This window comes from Protopterus annectens, chromosome 17.part0, assembly GCF_019279795.1.
Source record: "Protopterus annectens isolate FY-2018-M chromosome 17.part0, PAN1.0, whole genome shotgun sequence".
Classification (NCBI taxonomy): Eukaryota; Metazoa; Chordata; order Ceratodontiformes; family Protopteridae; genus Protopterus; species Protopterus annectens.
The window spans coordinates 539,775,055-539,792,382 of record NC_056751.1 but is presented as its reverse complement, the minus strand read 5'-3'; positions in this window follow the sequence as shown (position 1 = coordinate 539,792,382).

Sequence of the window (17,328 nt, the reverse complement as noted above, 5' to 3'; positions counted from 1 at the left end):
TGAAGTTACACCACTGATAATTAAAGCAACAAGAATTACAATGGACTGAAATTATGATGTTTGATACACCATTAAGGTATAAACAATACATAGCTAAAAAACTAAAACAATCAATCTGATGTTGATAATTTTCATTTGATCCTTGACATGTGGGTTCTCTTAAGCTTCACCTCTACCCATAATGCCTATCTCCCAATTACCTCAGATCTCTTTTGACACTTTTCCGGACATACGCTTTTACTAGAGCTCTCGAACTTAGTTTCGCTTTTTGAATAATTTGTCCTTCTACCTTTTGAATTTCTTCTCTCTTTGAGTGTTTATTCTCTTTCACTGTTTTCTCTACTGTTTATTTAGTATTATTTGTTGTGAGTTTTGCCTGTCTCTCCTTTTTGTGTGTGTGTGTGTGTGTGTGTGTGTGTGTGTGTGTGTGTGTGTGTGTGTGAGTGAGTAAGTGGGTGGGTGCTGACAGCCTACTTTTTATTATGGCTGAGAAATCTAAGGCCCCTTCTGGCTTCAAAAAATTTCAGAAGTGCAGCCATAAGATTCCTCTTTCAGACCTTCATCTTTTATGTGTATATTGTTTGAGTCCTGTACATTTACAGGAGGATTGCAGTATCTGCCATGGTTTTAGCAATAGGCCTCTTGCTGAGAGGAGGAACATGCTGGTTTTAAAAGTCTTGATTCCATCCACTTTAGGAGAGGCTATATCAGCTATGGACAAAAGCAAAATGGATATTTCTTCCCCTTCTTCATCATCCTCTTTGGAGAAGGGCAGAAAGATGAGTTTGTCAGTACCATCCTCCCCTTCAGCACCGACAACAAAGAAACATAGATCCTCAGCTACTAAAAGTTCCTCAGAGCCAAATGACTTTGATGCTAAGATTTGGATACTGGCAAAGTCATTGGCTCTGACCTCCATTCCGATGACAAAAGCCTTGATGCCAATGGCTTCAGCATAACAAGACTTGCCTTCTGCTTCTGCATTGACACCAACTACTTTCGTGCAGACTACAGACATTGGACAAAAATAAACTCTATCAAGGACTTGTTACTCCCCATCTAGTTATCCCTTTGAGGGCAAGTTACCTGAGGTCTTTCTTCTGCGACCAAAATCACCTCTCTGTCATCAGCCTGTTCTACCAAAAGCCTTACAGAACTCTATGTGGAGAGACTGGTGAATAAAATTTTGTGGGTGAGAAGTTTCATAGGACTCCCTTCAGCTCTGGTCCCTATGGGCTCAGGAGCCGAACCTTCATTCACTCTTCTAACAACTCCTCTTCTGGCCTCCTCTGAGGCTTCAGAGTTTACAGCGTTGAGTCATCTGGTGCCAGTTGTACTGGTTCCAGAGATCTCTCTCTCTCTCTTTGAAAACAGTTATTGCCCTGAGTTATTCGGTTACTTAGAGCCAGAGACCTCCCAGAGCCATATCTGTCCTGTCAGTTTCAAGGAGCAGGAGTTGACTCCTCTTTTTTTTGGAGCCATCCCTGTACCTTGGAGCATTAGCTTGTTTTAGTTTGGCTCCGGCTTCTATCTCAGGGGCTATCTCTTTGGAGTGGGGAGTAACCTCTTTTCAGAGGAAGCCTATCTCAGTTCTGGACTCCCTTCCATCTTTGAGGGGGCAACCTTTGAGGCAATGGAGATGGCCCTGTCTCTTACAGTGACTCTGTCAGCCCCTTTCTCCTTAGAGCACATTCCCTCCTCATGCCCAGTTATTCGACCTGTCTCTCCACTGAGGCAGCAAGTACTGAAACCTCAGAATTCTCAGATGCAGGTTCTGTCTTCTTCTGATACCTCCCCAAATTATCCCCCTGAGGAGATTCCTCAGAAGAAGAAGTGCAAGAGGAAGAACTGAGATTCCCCCAGGAATTGATCATGGAAGACACTGATGCTGACGAAGGGGGAAGCTTCCTGAGGTCACCCACTGAAGATATCTCCTTTGGAGACACCCTAGAAATTTTGAAACAGAGGGGTGAGTGGAAGTCCCAAAACCCTTCTTCAGAGGAATCAGTTTACCCGCAGGGTCTCAGAGCTTGCCCGTCTACCTTTTGGGTGACTCTTCCCACTGACAAACTCATCCAGTTGATTTCTCAGTGGGCATGGAAGGCTTCAGACACCATTGAACTCCTCCCCAATTAGCCGGACAAAATTTTTATTTGCACCAAAATAAGCAATTCTTGGTTAAAGGTTCAGCAGTAGATGTCATGGTCATAGCGGCTGCAGTAAAAAATAACTCACTGAGGAGAGTTCATTTATACATCCACCCAACAAGAGAGTCTTGGTTGATGGATAGATTTGGGAAGTAAGTTTATGCTTTACTGACCTTTGCCTTAAGGTCTTTGAATTTCCTGGCACATTTCACCAGACTTCAAAAGGATCTGATCAAGAAGTTGTCAGATACCCTGGCAGGATAAGTTACTGAGGGAGTCCAAGAGAAGGTTGCTTCCCAGTTGGCCACCCTGGAGTCTATGTCAAACTTGTCCAGGAGGGTCATAGCACATGCAGCCAAAGGAACCACCAGAGTGGCGGGTTCCAGCATAGTCATAAGGAGACATGCCTGATGCACCTATGTGACTTTGCGGAACTATTTAAGTCATCATTCGTCAATGCACCTTTTGACGGTTTGTCTTTGTTTGGTCCAAAAGTAAGAGAGACTTTATCAGGTGCAAGAAGAGTGGTAAGACCCTTTCTGTGGTGGGTGTAACCCCCCCCCCCAAGATTCTTTTCTAGGAATCAGAGGAGTGGTGGAAAGGTGTGGTTCAAAAAATCCCAAGGGCCTTTCCAGGACACACGTGGAGGCAGTTCCCCCAGGGGCAGTGGGGTGAACCGCAGTTAAAGGCACCATCTATGTACCAGAGGTGGTCTGCAGAACCATGGCTTCAGCAACTCCTTCTTGAGTAAGCCCTTTCACCATTCCTGAAAAGAGTCCCAATTGTCTTTCTCTGGAGGCATTCAGGGACACTTATCCTTCCAAAAACACCACTCCACAAACGCACTCAACAAGGACAGAAAAAACACACTGAACAACTGGAGAAACGGTCACCATACTGTGTTCCTAGTACTTCGGCATCAAGCCTTCCTGGGAAAACCATGCACAAGAATGATGTGCTTTATATACATTTCACTACATTCATTATTCAGTTCAATTGTACAATAATTGATCAATTAATCAGTGAGTCAAGAAAGTTAAAATCTAAAGTGCATCCTGAACAATAAAGTGCTTCAGAAACATTTAAAGTGCACGAAAACATAAAGTGCAACCCTTTACATTCCTATTGCATTTAACATTATAATTTAAGAAGTTCATACAAAAGCACATATGCATCTCTAGATTAACAAATACTAAATCATTTTAGCATACAATGGTTGATCAATTAAAAAGTGAATCAAGAAAATTAAAGTGCATCCTGAGCAATTAAAATGCTTCAAAAACATTTAAAGTGCATCAAAAAACTTTTAAAATACAAGTTCATACAAAAGCACTTATACATCTCTAGATTAACAAACACTAAAACATTTTGCCCTACAATGGTTCATCAATTAGTCAGTAAGTCAAGAAAATGTAAATCCAAAGTGCATCCTAAGCAGTTAAAGTGCTTCAGAAACATTAAAAGTGCATCAAAAAAACTTTTAAAATGCAACCCCTTACATTTCCTATTGCATTTAACTTAATTTAAGTTCATGCCAATGCACCTGTACTTCTTTAAATTAACAAATACTTAAATATTGTACCCTATACATATAAATCATTTATCCTATATGTCTATGCATTTATAAAATAATGCATACTGAAACATTTCATCCTATACATGTAAATCTAACTCCATATTAAGCCCATAGGGCCATAAAGTTCCAAAATTAATAATTTATCTACTTTCCATCCTTAACAAAATGTGCCCATATTCCATGCATTGTATTGCATAAGGTTTGTTTAAAACAGGAAAAAATAAACTGCTAGCGTTACCATTGTGAACAGAGTGGAAATGTTGGGCCACAGGATTATTAAGCCTGACATGCCTCACATCCCCAAATGCCCCATAATTCTTCTTTTCACCATTCTTTTGGTTTGGCCTGTATACCACTTTACAGGTAGACAATCACATCCAATGGCATAAACAACCCCACTGGTACTGTAATTGTAAGATCCCAGGGCAATGAACTTCTTTTCATTAATCAAAGTACCTGAAATGTTCTTGAACTTGTCACACACCTTGCACCTTCCACACCTAAAGGTGCCTACTGTGTTAGAACCAGTTTCCATCCTACTTACCCTACTGTTTAATAATTCCTTCAGGTTGTGAAATATACTATGAGAAAAAAAAACCCTGCCCTTGAAAATGCTGCCCACTTCCTCATCCTGCTGTATAATAGGCCAAAACCTGTGCACTAATGCCTTCAATGTAGCTGAAAAGGGGAACATTTATTAACAAAAATATATATCATCCTTGCCGACTTTATGATAATCTCCACACCCATGATGTGTTGCATGACTCCATACTCTCCGACCAGCAATTTGCTTTCTCTCTTTTTCCTCAGCCCTATTTAACACCTGGCTAGAATACCCTCTCTTCGCCAGCTTGCATCTAACAATGTTAAATTCCCCATCCAATGTGGTTCTGTCATGAACATTGTCACTTATATGCTTGAATTCTCCATAAGGGAGAGAATCAAGTAAATGTTCTGGATGCATGCTGTCTGCACTCAAAACGTTATTAGCCGCTGTTTCCTTATAAAATGGTTTAAAAGACACTAGCTTGTCTTTATCCACAAAAAACTCCAAATCTAGAAACTGTATCTATGAGTTTCATAGGATACTGTGATGCCATACTGATTCTGATTTAGTTCCGACATGAACTGTTCAAAAAGACTAATCTCCTCTCTACATATAAAAAACAAATCATCAATATACCGTGTGAAAACTATTACATTTTCCATAAAATATGTATTCCTATAAACACAGATCTCTTAGAAAAAAAAAAAAAAAAAAAAACATAGAAAATATGGCATAAGATGGGGCAAAGGATGCCCTCATAGCAGTTCCTGTTCTCTGTAGAAAAAAATTGTCCTCGAAACTAAATACATTGTATATCAGTGCAAAAGCCGCAGTGGTGCAGTGGTAGCATTGTTGCCTCACAGCAAGAGGTTCTCCCGTTCGATTCTTGGCTGGAGTGCAAGGAGTGCCTTCTGTGTGGAGTCTGTGTGTCCTCCCCGCGTTTGGGTGGGCGTTCGAAAGACATGCGTAAATGGGCATGCCTTCGTGGAAGGATGAACGTCGAGCTGGCACCTCGATATTCATAAAAATCTACTGCCAATCATTAGCTGACCGGAGTTCTGCTGTGGCGACCCCTAACTGGGAAAAGCCGAAAGACAACAACAACAACAACATCAGTGCAAACTCCAACAGCTGTAAAATATAATTTGTTCTGGGACCTTCCCCCAATAGTCTGGCTACGGCTTCCAGACACCACTAATGAAAAATATTGGTATACAAGGATTTAACATCAACAGTTGCCCAAAAAAAATCCTCTTGCCACTCAGTACCTCCCAAAATGTCTGTGAGCATTCTGTGCATCCAGAAAAGTACCAATATTCTGGAGATATCCCCCTCACCACTGATACTATGGGTCTTTTAGACATCAGTGGTGGAAAAAAATCCCAGTCTCTCTTCCTTTTCAAGTAATTCTAGCAACAAGTCATTATATGCATCCAGGACATTTGACTGCACCTGTTCATAAACACCAAGTTCCTGCAACAATTCCTTCACCATATTGTTATATTTCACTCTAGACATTATTACCCAGTTACCCCCCCCCCTTATCTGCCTGTGCAAAAACATAATCTTTATTCAAGCTTCTTAACTGCCTTAATGCATGTATCCTTCCACCAAAATGCCAGGCTGAACAGTATCCCCATTTCTCTAAGATTGTGCCACCGCCTATTATGGTCCACACGTGAAAAATAACTGCTGTGCATTAAGTAAAGTAGTAGTAAAATATTTTACTGGCACTCCCTTGCTTTATTGTCCAGCACTTGTCAGCAATTTGATCTCAGGTGCGTCTGACCCATTTAAAATGAAGCTGTATATCTTGCAGTTCCTGATTCATATACAGCTGATGTCTAATTGGGTGCAACAGATCATATCCAGAGGTTCTACCATACCCTTTTCTCATCTTCTGCCATATGCAAAAATATCCCGAATGTTCCACCCATTTGGAGGTAACCAGGAGCTCTAGAAATTCCAAAACTGCTAGACAACAGGGTCATCCAAGAATTCCCACCAGAGCAATGAGGATTCAGAATTTACTCAAAATTCTTTTTAGTGCCAAAAAAATGGGACTGAAGACCAATTTTGGATCTCGGTGTGTTGAACAAATCAGTTTGACAAATGAAATTCCAGATGGTCAAGGTACAGTCCATTCTTCCATTTTTAGGAAAGGATGACTGGATGTGCTGAATAGATCTTCAGGATGCATGTTACCATATAAAAATGGACAAGCGCTCAAGAAAGTTCCTCCACTTCCTGCTGGGAGCCAGTCATTACTAATTCAGGGTACTACGCTTTGGTTTCAACAGAGCTCCCAGGGTGTTCATTAAATGCATGGTAGAAGTAGCAGCTCACTTGAGACTGCAAGGATTCTGTGTGTTTCCGTACAACTGTCTTATTACCACTCCAACTAGGCATCAACTGATAGAAGCAAGGGATTATGTTCTCCAGACCTGTGTGTACTTAGGAATAACTATCAACCAATAAAAATCTCAACTGTCTCCAACCCAGAGTTTTGAGCTTATAGGGGCATAGCTGAATATGACAATAACAACAATAGCTTCCCTTCTCCCAGTGAGAGTTCAAGAAATCATAACCAAAGTGAAAAAAAAATATACACAGAAGGAAGGTTCCCACTAGCCTACTTTTACAGGCCATAGGTTCTATGGCAGTGACAATTACTCTAGCTCCCCTAACTAGATATCACATAAGAATTCTACAATGGCTGCTGGCTTCTCAATGGTCTAACTATACCAACCTATGTCGGACCAGATTCTGGTCACTAATCTTTGCAGAAAGTATCTAGCTTGGTGGATTCACTCCAAAGGAATTCTCCTAGGTCACCCCTTTGTCCTTCCAGAGCCCAAGGTCATAGTGACCACAAACACTTTCCAGATAGGGTGGAGGGGGGGCATTTTCTGGGCAAGTCAGTCCAAGGCACTTGGTCCCCTACAGAGGCCAGCTTGCATATCAATATTCTGGAGCTAAGAGCAGTACTTGTAGGGTTGCAAGCCTTTCAAGTTACTCTTCCCCCCGGAACAATTGCGAATCAAACTGACAGTATGTCAGTGGTTTGGTACCATCAACAGAAAGGAAACAAATCTTATCCCCTTTGTCGAGAAGCACTCAGAGTGTGGCAGTGGACAATCTCTTCCAACCACTTTCTGATAGCAACGCACATTTTGGGGAGTTCCAGTGTGATGGCAGACAAGCTGAACAGATGTGTTCTTCAGCCTCACAAGTGGTCTCTCAATCCAAAAGTGACGGAACAGATCTTCGGTCAATGGGTTCAGCCTTGCTGCGAGCTGTTTGCCTCTCAACTATACAACAAGTGCAGCAACTACTTTGCCCTGATTCCCCCTCCAGGAAAGTCAGCAAAAGATGCTCTTCTCCACATTTCGCCCTCTGGTCTCCTGTATGCCTTTCCCCTGATACCTCTAATCCCAAAATTCTTACAGAAAGCACTCAGGTTGAAGAGCAAAGTAATCCTCATTGCTCCATTTTGGCCTTGACAGATATGGATCCCCTTTCTTTGGCCTTATCTGATTCAACCACCTTGGACTCTGGACCCAGGTCCAGAACTTCTGTCCCATCCAGATGGGCTAGTTCACTTACACATTCTAAGCCTCAATCTGACAGCATGGTTCCTCCAAGTCCACTAATGGCCAGATGTCTTAACCTTTCTCCCCCAGTGTGGCAAATTCTCCAAATTTCATATAAACCTTCCACACACAAACTCTATAATAGTAAATGGAAAAGATTTACCCTTTGGGCACGTGAAAGGGATATTGACCCCTTTGTCACCTCTACAGATAATATTTTAGCGTTCTTAGCTTCTCTTTTCAATGCAGGAGCTTCTCCTTCCACAATCAGAATACAGGTAGCAGCAATTTCAAATTTCCATGATGGTTTAGAATTTTTCTTAGCTTCCCATAGACTCTGAGGGACACTTTTGCTAAAAACCCCTTTCAAAGATCCTACCCTACCTTGGGACCTAAACCTAGTGTTACAAACTATTGTACATTCTCCTTTCAAACCATCTTCAGACTGTGATCTAAAATGTTTGTCATGGAAAACATTGTTTTTGGTGGCGATAACCTCTACTTGAAAGATTTCAGAAATTCAGGCGTTATGTAAGCCAGCTTATCTGATCTTTCATAAGGACAGTCTCCTTACAAACAAATCCCACTTTTCTACCTAAAGTAGTGTCAGTCAGATGATTAATTTGCTGGTATTCTTTCCAAATTTTTCAAACAGAGGTGAATACTGTCTGCATGTGTTAGATGTTCACAGCCAATTATGCTTTTACCTTCACAGGACAAAAGATATGAGAATATCTGACCAACTATTTGTCTCCTTTTCAAGTCCTAGGTTTGATAAATCAGTCAACAAGGTGACCTTAGCTAGATGGCTCAAGGACTGTATCTCCTTTATCTATGACTGATGAAAAATTGCCATACCTAGACCTGTTAAAGCACATTCTATGAGATCTGTCACCAGTTCAGCAGTTTTCAAATCTAGAGCTTCAGAGGATGACATCTGTGCAGCAGCCACTTGGACTTCTCCCCATAGTTTTATTACTGATTACAAATTGGATTTAGTCTCTAGGGGAAGAACATTCTTTGGTTCAATGGCAATCAGGAATATTCTTCCATGAGTCCTCCCAAGGTCTAAAGTAGCTGGGGACTCTGACCCACAGGTTAAGGATAAAATAAAAATTGACAACATCAGATAAAGAAGTTATGTACTCACCGTAATGTTCCATTTGTGTTCCATTTTAATTTATCCTTGACTCCCCTCCCTCCATCCCCTGGCCTTTCAAGACTCTTGATTGAACAGATAATGCACTTATTTCTTATGGTAATCTTTAAGACATCGCAGATATTGCTTTATTAAAGCTGCTTTATCTATCAGTCTGTATATATCTATATATACATATAAACATATATATATATATATATATATATATCTGCAAACATGACCTAAGGTAATTGGGAGACAGGCATTATGTGTAGAGGTGAAGCTTGAGAGTTTTTTGGTCTCTGCGAGCTGTAGTAATGGCTGAATTGGTTCCGAGGGTCAGAACTGAATCCACATGTCAAGGATAAATGAAAATGGACAACACAGATGGAATGTTATGGTGAGTACATAACTTATTTTTAATGCTAAGGCTAGAGATCATCTGAAAGACTGCATTAGTTTACAAGCTGGTGAAACAGAAGATTGAATTCCTACGTTGTATTTTCAGTATCCGCAGCAGTGACATGGTACTAGAGTGATATATGGCTGGCTAAGTGTTAAGGTTACTCAAGAAAGAGCTAATTCTGGCGTGCTTTCAGGACAGCCTAAAGCTGGACTGACATTGACACCAGAATACTGCTTGCTCTACTTGCCTGAACAAGATTTTATATAATTGTGGAAGAAGCTGTACATGTTTTCCAAAATCTAACAATAACAGTAACACAAACAGTTTCTTGGATAACACCAAGTCTCAGTATTCTAGTATTGTCAGAATGCTATGCTAGCCTAAAATTCACAGTTGTGTCTATAACTGGACATAACTGCAAAACTTAATTCCAAATAACTCTGCTATCAAGACAGTTGCAGAACTTGTGCAACCTGAAAGCACAAAAAAAAAAAACACAAACCTGACATTCAGCATTAGGAGGATAGCATAGATTTTGACCATGGGTTGGACTCCTATAGCAATATTGGATGAAAACAGCCAATGGTTTGCAAAAACATAGAACTAAAGTATGAGAAACAAAAGTGGATTGGAATTCTTCACTGAATAAGTTCATAGGTTCATATTAGTTCATATGAAGCTTATAGCTAAAGGAGACCATCAAAAAGCTCAGCTACATCACCAAGTTCTGGTGGTAGACTAACGGTGTCCTCCATTAAGTAGATGCCCTCCATGTATTCCCAATGAATAGCTGTGATCTCAATCCAGTCATACAGAGTGGTTTTAAAGCTTGCTAGGAAGTATACTGCTTGACAGGTAAAAGCAGCCTACTTCAAAAACAGGAGTTATGAGTCTTAAAGGAAAGCCATGGGGAAGAGAGAACTGAAATGCATATAGAGGATTGGATTACTATAAAATCCCAAAGACTGTATTGGAACAGTAGGCTGAAATGTCACAAAGATGGACAGCAGCAGAAAGGCTAATAAAGCAATCAATTTCATAACTGAGGATGAATGGGTGGTGTGACAGAACTGAAGATATTGCCAGACTAGCTCCTGGGAATTTCAGATTTGCTTTGCAGAAAATCAAAGTATGTAAAGCATTACTGATTGTCATCTGCCATCTGAAGTGGATCCGGTATTTATTTATTTATTTACATTTGTTTTCCGGGAAATTCCAACTGGACGCAGGTCCTTTTTCAGCAGATGCCCGGGGAAAAAAGCTCCACATCATGTACATGATAAATAGAGATACAAAGTTGCAACAATAGTAAACAACATTACAGGTTGTTGACTTTAATACAATAAGATATTGATTATCAACAGTATATACAGTAAATGTTGCAAGTTAAGATAGTTTCTTGTTGTTTATAATATTAGTAACAAAGTTGTCGGACAAGATTTTAAAGTATGTAAAGACAACTAGCTAATTCTGACTGTGGTTGGTAGTGGCGGTAGTATAGTTGGGTTAAGAGTCTAGGTGGGGGGGTAAGGGTGGGGGTGTTAGTCTGGATTAGAACAAGGAGAAAGCCAGTGCAAATCTAAGTGGAATTTGAGCACAGTCTTGAAAAGGCTTCTGGAAGGTAGAGTAGTTATAGAGGGTGGAAGATTGTTCCAAAGTTTAGATATTTTACATGGAAATATGGCTTCTCCTGCTGAGTTTCTGGGTTTGATAACAGTGAGTTGATTTTTGTTGCTTGGTCTTAGGGGCCTGGTGGAGTGATAGGGTTGGAGAAGGGTTTGAAGGGAAGGGATGTTATGGGGGTGGTTAATAAGTTTATGAGTGAGGGTGAGTTGATTAAAGTGAAGGAGTTGTGGGAGTTCTAGCCAGTTTAGTTCTTTAAGAGAGATACAATGATGGCTGTGGTAGGAGGTTCCAGTGGCAAATTTAGCAATTTTGTTGTAACAAGCATCCAACTTGTGTAGGTCTGTCTCTCTAAGGTTGGTATGTATGGGGGATGCATACAGTAGGGTGGAGATTAGCCGGGAATTGGCTATGGAGATTCTAACCGCCTTGGTTAGGAATTGGTGGCTTCGATATAATGCACCAAGTTTCTTCTTTTTTTATTGTGAGAGATATGTGGGTGTCAAATCTAAGTTTGCTTATTTCCACACCAAGTAATTTTGTGTGTTCTGATGGAGAGATGATGGTATTGTCTTTGGCGAGAGTGTTGAAGTGGGGAGTGTTTTGTGTGGCTTTGGAAGGTTGGAACAGGATAAGTTTTGTCTTACTTGGGTTGATTAGGAGCTGAGCATTGGATAGCCAGCTTTCTACAGAAGAGAATGATTCCTGTGTGATTTGTTGTAGTTCTAGTAGAGTGGGGGCAGAGCAGATGAGAGTAGAGTCATATGCGCACTGTATAAAAGATGCTTTTGTGGTGGCAGTATGTAGGTTGTTAGTGAAAAGTGAGAATAGCAGAGTGCCAAGGATAGACCCTTGGGGAACTCCAAGAGTAACTGGAAGGTGAGGTGATAGGTTATTGTCCCAGATTACTGATTGCTGGCATATGTATAGATAGCTGTGGAACCAGTTGCAGGATGATTGTGAGGAGGAGAGGTTGGGGAGAGTAGACAGTTGTAGCTCATGAGATACCATGTCAAAGGCCTTTGAAAGATCTAGAAATATGGCAGTAGAGAAGAGGCCATTGTTTTTGTGATGAAGTATAGTGTTGGTGAAGGAGAGCAGAGTGGAGGTAGTGCTGTGATATGGCCTGAAAACATGTTGGGTTTTGGAGAGAAGATTATTAGCTAGGAGGTAGTTGGAGACCTGGGTGTTGATGCATTTTTCAAGTATCTTGTAGAGTGGGGAGAGGATAGCAATGGGTGGTAATTGGAGAAGTCAGTGGAGGGGGGTGCCTTTGTGGAGGGGAATGATGTGGGGATATTTTCCATATCAAGGGAACATAGAGCTCTGTTATGGAATGGTTGATTAGAATTGAAATTGGGTAGGCTAGTTTATCAGCTGCAATTTTCAAGTATTCAGAGGGGAGGTTTTCAGCTGCGAGTTTGGTGGGTTTAAGTTTTGACAATAGTCTTTTCATGTTGGAGGTAGGTACTGAGGTGGAAGAAGAAAAGAGGAGTGGGGGGCTGTTATAGGGAAGTGTTGTTTGTTTAGAGATGTTATAGTTTCAGTGAAGTGTTTAGAAAAACAAAAGAGGCTCGCCACAGCTGAAAGTAAATCTCCTGTTCTTACGTAAAAAGTTTAATAAAATAAAATAATAAAAATAATAAAACACAGGATCCAAAGTGAGCGCTTTCACGTACAAAAACGTTTCATCAGACTCTCTTCTTTATATAACTGCTCTAATTATCTAATTTCAATTCATTTAAAGTAATCAAGTCTATCATTATTCAAAAAATATAGAATAGAAAAAACATGTATATATATATATATATATATATATATATATATATATATAAAACTTACTATAGCACTCTTCATAAACATTCTTATTAAAATACTTATAAAAATAAAATAAAACTTTATACATATGTAGTAAAAAACTCTTAAAAGCATATTGCTTATTTATAAAAAAAACATGCATATAGGAGAAAACATATATACACTGTATATCCTAATGGGTGTATGCAAATATGTATAGGAACATATATGTGTATATTCTCTATTCCATAAGACATTATATAAAGACCGTATATTCATATATACACATTCTTAATGTGCATATGGTCTTGCTGACAGAAAGGGTTTCAGGGATATCTTATAATTGAGACCATGGGCCTTATGTGCCTCTAGCCTCATTATCCATCTACATTCTCATTCTGTATAATTGCGAAAGCAATGGTGCACTCGAGCACAGACAGAGTGGATGTGGGCCTGGATAAAGGAATGGGAGACAACAGTTGAACGGTCCAATACCCGGCAAACAAGAGATGTTAGGAGAAAGGAGAATGGAACTGTTTTCAATGATCACATTCATATTTCTAACAACAATGACACTCCAGCAGGAATGACTGGTTTTCATTCTTTTCCATTACTGATACGGCAGCCATAACGGCAAACATGGTCACCGCAGAACAAGATGAAGAAACGGAAGAATCCAGAAGAGAGACATGAGTTTCAGAGGAAGATACTTTGACTCACAAACAGGACTTAATTGTGAACATTTCAAGGTATGCTTTAACTGAACATGAGAAGTCTTTATTAAATAAGGGTCTTAATTTTATACCATCTAGGTATACAGATGTAACAGATATTATGATTGACATCAAAATGTTCACGAGAAGCATAGGTTTGAAAATGTTGTTTGGACAAGGAAATACCAATAGAGATGTAAATGTTTTTAGGAAACCTTCAACTTTTATACCACAAACGCACCCAGTATTGGATGCATTTGAAAGGGCATGTGAAAAAGATTTTTATAAGAGCGATGATAATACACCTGATTTCTATAATTTGACTCATAATGAAAATGAAGCTGTTAAGAGTCTACAGAATAATAATGGGATTATGATTAGACAAGCGGATAAAGGTGGGGCAATTGTGATATTAGATCAAGAAATGTATAATAACAAAATGAAGGAATTGCTAGTTGATGAAACATACCAGACTTTGAATGGAATGTCTTTGAACAAGATTATTAAAGATGTTCAATGTCAATTCTATGATTTATTATTAAGTAATGTGATAGATGCTGACTTATATAAATATTTTTTGGTTGAGAAACCTTTAATCCTGATTTTTAGGGGACTACCGAAGGTGCATAAGGATGCATCATATCCACCCATGAGACCTATTGTCTCAGGGGGTGGATGGCTCACAGAACCATTGTCCATTTACTTAGAAAAACAATTTAAACCTGTTGTGGAAGGAATTAAATTAATAGTGAGAGATACTCAACATTTTTTAGAAGGCTATGCAGATTATGTTTTTTCTAAGCCAGACATAAGTAATGATATATTAGTTACATTGGATGTGGCATCCTTGTTTACATCTATACCCAATACTATAGGAATGGAGTATGTAAGGCTACTTCTCATTGAAAAGGGTATTTCAAGGGATCAGATCAGATCATGAGATATATGCTAATTTTAGACATAGTATTAAGCAATAATGTTCTAATGTATGATAATACATATTATTTGCAAAAAAGGGGGGGAAGCAATGGGGACCCCATGTGCCAACTCATATGCTAACTTATTGTTAGCATATTGGGAAGGCACATGTGTATTAGGAGACACACCATTCAATGAACATATAAAATACTATGGATGTTTTGTTGATGATGTTTTCCTGGCTTGGGATGGTACTGAACAAGAACTGAATGATTTTGTTGTTTATGTAAATGGCACAACAAGTTTTTTGAAATTTGAATGCACAAGTTCAGAACAAAAAATAGAATTCTTGGATGTGAGATTAACCAAGGGAGTTGATGGAATAGAAACTGATATGTATAGAAAACCATGCTGGAGAAATAATTTATTACATCGTAGCAGTATGCACCTAAGACACATTTATCCGAACATATTAAAAGGTCAAGCACTAAAAGCATTGAGGCTGACAACTCATGAGGATAGATATCAGGAGCAGCAAAGGACATTTACGGGCAATTTTATGGATACAGGCTATGCAAAGAAGGAGATAGACAAAACATTTTCAGATAACATCACACAAAGAATGGGGAAGGGTACCCCTTTTTTTCATAAACACAGAAGGTTAGTAATGGATGAAAAGGGTTTAGGCCATGGTGAGACGAAGAATAGGTTGATCATTCCCTTTACAAATAGAAATATGAAGATTAAAGAAATTATTAACAATAATTGGAGACTGCTCACCATAGATGAGAAAGTGGGTGAATTGGTTGGACATAAACCTGAAATTACGTATAGGAATATGAAATCATTAAAACGATTGCTATGCTACGAGGAGAATAATCAGGAAGTTGTACATTCCCAAAGGATAGGGGCCTTTGCATGTAGAGATTGCAATCAGTGTGCATATATGACAAATGACAATAATTTCATTCATCTAGATACTGGATATGAATATACATTTAGATTCTATGCTGATTGTAAATCTAGAAATTTAGTATATTTAGCTCAATGTCAGCTATGCAAATCATTTTATGTGGGAAAAATGAATAGGACTTTAAGGGAACGTGTTACGGAACATTTATATGCCATTAATAAAGAAGGTGAAAGGAATGCCTTGACTAAACATGTCATTGATTATGGCATGACACACAAATTTAAGTTTAGGTCCCTTGAATTGATTAGGAAGACAAGTAGATTAGGTGACATAAAAAATTATACAGAAGAACGAGAATGTAGATGGATAATGAGGCTACAGGCACATAAGGCCCATGGTCTCAATGATAAGATATCCCTGAAACCCTTTCTGTCAGAAAGACCATATGCACATTAATAATGTGTATATATGAATATATGGTCTTTATATAATGTCTTATGGAATAGAGAATATACACATATATGTTCCCATACATATTTGCATACATGCATTGGGATATATAGTGTATATATGTTTTCTCTTATATGCATGTTTTTTATAAATAAGCATCTGTTTTTTACGAGTTTTTTACTACACATGTATAAAGTTTTATTTTATTTTTATAAGTATTTTAATAAGAATGTTTATGAAGAGTGCTATAGTAAGTTTTATATATATATATATATATATGCATGTTTTTCTATTCTATATTTTTTGAATAATGATAGACTTGATTACTTTAAATGAATTGAAATTAGATAATTAGAGCAGTTATATAAAGAAGAGAGTATCAGGTTATTCACAGAAGTCTGATGAAACATTTTTGTACGTGAAAGTGCTCACTTTGGATCCTGTGTTTTATTATTTTATTTTATTAAACTTTTTACGTAAGAACTGGAGATTTACCTTCAGCTGTGGCGAGCCTCTTTTGTTTTTCTATATATGCTGACTAAGTCTTAAGGGGCGCCCTACTCGTAATCACTTAGTTTTTTATTGATCAGTGAAGTGTATGTTGAAGGATTCAGCAATACTGCAGGAGGAGAGGGTATGGACAGCTTGGGGATATCAACCTTCCCTGGGTGGAAGATATTGTTAATAGTGGACCAGAATTGCTTAGGGTTGTAGTTGGTAGAGTTTATGGTGGATTTATAGTAGAGGGATTTGTCTAATTTTATTTGCTTTTTGGCTTTATTGCGCAGTTCAAGGAATGATTGCCTGAGTTATTTTTTGTTATTCGCCAGTGCTCCCAGGCCTTATCTCTGGATTTCATTAGGGTGTTGGTGGTGTTTTGTAACCATGGGGTATGCTTGGCTCTACCTTTGGCCTTTCTTATAGGAGCATGGGTGTTTAGGATGGAGAGGAAGATACTGTTGAAGACGTGGACAGCCTCATCTAGGTTGAGCTATTTTAATGGTGACTAGTTAATTTTTTGCAGGGAGGAGATAAAGGAGTTGGGGTTGAAGTTGGACTTGTTCCGTATTTGCCTGTGGATAATGGGCTTGAGACTGTTTGTGTGGTGCCAAATTAGGAAAGTGGGGGAGTGGTCACTAAGACTGTCAGGTAAGCAACATGCTAGGTAAGAGTGAGGGGCTTTGTTGACCAGAATCCAGTCAAATAAGATATGATTGTTAGGGTTTTTGTTGATTCGGGTAGGGGATTGGATGAGTTGAGTGAACCCATGGAGATTAAGGTGAATGGTTAAGAGATTGTTATTACAGGATAGCCAGTTGATGTTAAAGTCACAGAGAATGATGGTTTCCTGTGGTAGAGATAGAGTAGCACAGCTCAAGAGATTTTCTAGGGGTGTAATATTTTATCCTGGTGGGAAACAGCATCCTGTGATATTGATTGTTTTCTTTGGGTTTAGTTTGAGATTGGCATAAAGGATTTCTTCATTGTTGTGGTGAGGGGCAGATGT